The following is a 5,000-nucleotide window of genomic DNA, read 5'->3' on the forward strand; positions in this document are numbered from 1 at the left end:
TCTTATGCTAAGTTTATCCCGTGTTCTAAAATTGTGAATTGTTTCAATGCGATTACCGAGAACTTCGTCAATTTTCCCGATATTTTTTGCATATTTAATGAGGTAAAAAGGTGTATTTTTGTTTTTTGCGAATTTCTCGAAGGCGTTGAATTCTTAGAAAATCGGAATAACATTTTCGAAGACATCTCCCTAAAAGCGTTCTTGAGGCAAAGTTTCAGGGTTTTCGATTTTTCGAACCTGTCCAGCGATTCTCGATATTTGGAGTCAGTGACTCTTAATATTGATTATTAAAGATAAACTGTCTTTGGATCACGTATAATAAACCTCTCCACAAAGAAGCACGGTCAGATATAGCCGATTGACGTTACTGAGTCGAGGCGGGATTGCCTTGTTTCCCTCCCAGCAAATTTGTATTTGTGCACCGGTTTATAGATTGACGTTAAATACGGGGTGGGATTGCCTTGTCTCCCAGCTAACTTGTAATTGTGCCCCGTTTTACTGAGTAGCGGGGACTAGAGTAGATTTGGATCATATGTAGGTAGAGGATCAGGCAATACCGCCACTCCAGTTTGATAAGTACGATGATGATATCTACATTCTTGATATCCTTTAATAACTCAAGAGTCCAATCACAAAGAAACATGTAAAATTCCAAGGAAACACCGCCACTTTTCATCTTATAATGTTAATTAATTGCATTCTAACAAACCTCACAATGGCATATTAATCATTTTCCGTCTATTTTGTCACAGGAGTCTGCCTGACTAAAGCACTTGTTGACAGAAGGCACGGAGCAAAACGCATCTCCGTAATCGTGTTTGGAATACATCTCAAAAAGGTTAGTACACCTCCAGTCCAGTTATCTTTTTCCTTTAAGCAAAACCGATGTTTAGATTTTCAGCATGTAGAAACGACTTTGAGGATCATAAACTGGTAAAATAACACGAATTATACGAACAGTTTGTAAACAGTCAGTTTTTTATGAATCTGTATATGTTGCCCTAACAACGGCCAAGTCATTGGTTCGCTATTATCCCTATGACGCAATAGAGTCCATGCTAAACTAGGAACGATACCTAATCTGTGTATTCAAATTTTTTCGCCGCTCTGATATACAGCTGCGTTCGATGGCGCTTTCCCGGAAATAGAGGTGACTCAGAGGCCAAACAAGGGAAAGGACCGCCTGACTATTGACAAAGGATTATTTGGCGAGTGTCCTTGATTTCGCCCACGTGCAAACTGAATTAAAAGTATGGCCACGAACATGTTGATGCGCCACTTGCCTTTGCCATTGCCTATGGACACAAACTAAAACGGCGAAAGAAAAATTTTGTCTGGAGGAGCTACAATGCAAGTTCCTTAGCATTTGGATGAATCGAATAGCGACTTGATTGTAAGCTCAATTTTTTCTTTTTATATATTTCTTTGGAGCTTTTTTCATTCGATCAGTGACATTTGCAAACTTTCAATTTATTTATTTTATTTGAATCTGTTTAAATCCTTACGAGCATTTAAGCGATGCATCGTTATGACGTTTATATGCAATTAGACTGCAGCTTACACATGTTATTAACGATGTGTGACTCCGGCTAGAAGAATTTCCGCTACCTTTATCAAATCTTATAGTTCGTTCTGACTTTAAAATTTGGAAATGCCTGACTGAAATGGTAACAGTACAATTACTCTGACACTTAAACAATGGAGAAAAACAGGACATGGATAAAATTACCGTTAACTTAATAAATCATGGTATGTTTGCAAGTATTTAGTAAATGTCGGCGACCTGATAATTAGGTGATAATGAAGTAAACGATTCGATCTTAATTTTTCTGAGGAACTGAAATGACGCACGCATCGATCCAGCCAGCTGGTCACATCGTTTGTTTTGTAAATACGACAAACCTTACAAACTTAAAAATCGTACATTTGTCTTACTTGTCGTTTGACCAAATAACATTTACTTCTTCATCGCCTTGCCGTAAGGATCAGTTTGCCGTTTCATATTTTTCTACAGGTTTCATTGTACTGATCCAGGGCCCAGTTGCTCGAAGCATGGTTAGCGTTAACCAGCGTTTAATACCTTGACAACGTATTGGTTTTGATACTGCTTAACCAACGGTTAAAGCCAACCATGCTTTGAGCAACTCAGCCCTGCAGGTCTACAGCTGGGAGAATCGGCACCACTCATTGGTTTGTTGCTGTGGACTTGCTGATATTTTTTATATGCCTAAACACCAGGCTCCCAGACAGATGTTAAATACACCGATATAGAAAGGAAGCTAATATAAGAATAAGAGTATCCTCTCAAATCCACTGATTGTTAAACAAAATGAAAGGTTCGAAAATGTAGAGAGTAGAGAGTTGAGAGAGACATTTTATATGGAAGCGGTCAAAGAGACTAGTTTTAGCATAAGCAAAAACACGTTTTGCGATGCATGTGAAAACTTTCTGTTTGACTTCATTTTGATGTGTCGTTTTTACACGGAAGCAAACGATGTTCAAGCTACAAGTGTCCCGGGGCAGTAACAAACTCCTCTTTTTTTCTGAAGTAGAGCTGCGGCTATAAAATGCGAAAGTGAGTGGTGAGGTTCTCGCTGTTTCCGGTCTTGTTACGAGCACTTAAGTAGCCACCCACAACCTGAGTTGTTCCTGGTTTGCAATATGGCATTTTCAACACTCATACTTCGCATTTCCATCCCGTTGTTACGGAAGCAATGCTTAGGCAATTATAATCTTAAAATTATAAGAGAGTACGAACAGGATCTTGTGTCTCAACGACTTTGATCATCATTTACTGTAGTGAGGAGAACCCGCACAGAATCGAATTTTTCTATTGCTTAGGGTCTGAATATATGTCAGTCAAACCAGTTCCGGATCCAGGGGAGAGGCCCGAGGGGCTCGCCCCTCCCCCTCATTTTAAGACCAAACTGAGGCCCGAAGGGACGAAAAGAAAATTTTTGAGACTGCTTCCCCCTCCCCCCATACATACATACATACATACATATTTTATTTATTTGGAGTCTTATACAATAAATAGTATAGTATTTCCACCATTATTTCAGGGTCTGAATTACCACCCTCCTCTTATCTGAATGTCTGGATTAGCCACTGCAAACTTTTATTTCAGACGCTACTAATTCACAGCTTTCCACCTTTGAATGCTCCTGATCATATTCCTGTCTCTTGCAATAGCTTGAAGCGTTTCAGCTACTTCGCGCTAAGTGAGAAACAGTAATTAAAGATATTTACCCACTTACATTAGCTTTACATCCCACTTATTCCCTAGCTGATAATTACCATCTACAGCATACAACCAAGTGTTGGTTTAGCTGTTTTTGATCTGCACTCTCGGGCGAAAACTCCTCAGACCAATGAAAGTCGATCAAACAAAACTAAGATAGCACGGGAAAGTCCATCTCAATGCCGCAACATTCAAATCCATCCACAGATTTAAAAAAAAAAAGAATGCACCGACTTGTACATGCACAGCGTAACAAGCAGCACCTTTATCAGGAAAGACTGCATTGCAACCAAGAGCGCATGCTGTTGCTTTTCAATAGCGTATATTTAAATGATTGAATGATTTTTAAGCCACAAGAAGCAGTTTTTAAATCTGAATTAAGCTATGGTATTGGCCATGAAAGGAAGTAACAAGGTAGCGTGAGCCTTTTTAACGTTATTTGCTACACGAATGGAGTACTTCCTGCCCGAACTTCCGTCCTCCATTATAACGAGGCAGGCTCCGGCTTGACCGTCAGTGAGCTGTAGCGAGATCACTCAGATCACTACCGCCTAAAGCAATGACGAAACAGCCATTTAGCCGTGTTTCCGATAGTCAATATGTCGGCGAATTACAATAGTTTCAACAAAACCACGATTCTAGGAATTTACTAGAACCACTTTTGTGTCATTCAAGTTGTTTAGAAACGGTGTAATGCTGTTAATACAGGCACCTGTTACTCAGATTCACTTGTTGTAATTCCAAGTAACTACTGAAGAGCTTAAATTTGTGTCTGAATGGTGGTTTATTTAGTTTATTGCATGAATACCTTGTCTGACCACTAGATTATGACACCATGACACTTAATTGTTTGAATGCTACATTGGCAGTATCGCCGTTCAATAGATCCAACCAAGAGTATTACAAAGTGCGGCAATTATCTCCTTGAAAGGTATTGCAAGCATATAACGGAGCTGATGTCGTGATTTATTCATTTATTTCTACCGCTAGTGTCTAACTTAAAATCCTTCAAGAAGTTCAGAACGAAATTTTGAAAGAGTGCCTATAGAAACAAATAGTAAAACGACATTTAACTACTAATTTAACGGTTATTTAACACCAGCTCATTAGGTCAGCGTTTTAATTTAGCGTTTTTCGCTATGGCTATATGGCCGGTAACCGGCCGTCAAGGTTTTCAAAACACTAAATGACCGGCAGTCTTATATTCTCGGAGAAAATAAGACTGCCGGTCATTTAATGTTTTGAAAACCTTGACCGGTTACTGGCCATATAGCCACAGAAAAACGCTTAATTTTTTGCGTTGTTAATTTTCCCGCATAGACGCAGTTCGGTCAGTAGTATTGGTATTGTGGTCAAATTTAAGGATTTTATAAAGAACCACGTTTCATGGTGTGATTTAGAAGGAAGTGGGAGTATTCAAATCCTTGATACTGAAGTTACTTAAGAGAAAAAGCAAAGCGGTATTTCAGGTATTATGCTGATGAAGCCCTAGAGCAGACAACATGGCTCGGAGTACACGAACCAAGAAGATAACACTAACCACTCTGCCTAGCCAGAATAATTGTAAAGACTCAAAAATTGCAAGCTATGTATTGATTTAAACTTTTTTTTAAATAGCTTCCTTGGGGCTTGAAGCATGCTGAGGCTATCTAGACTACGAGCAGTCTCTCTTTTTTCTGTAGTCCGTCGAGCAAAACGCGAGACACGCAAATGGCCACGCGCGTGACTGATAGCGCGAGATGGTCCGCGCGCGTGCATT

This window comes from Porites lutea, chromosome 14, assembly GCF_958299795.1.
Source record: "Porites lutea chromosome 14, jaPorLute2.1, whole genome shotgun sequence".
In the NCBI taxonomy this organism is placed as follows: Eukaryota; Metazoa; Cnidaria; class Anthozoa; order Scleractinia; family Poritidae; genus Porites; species Porites lutea.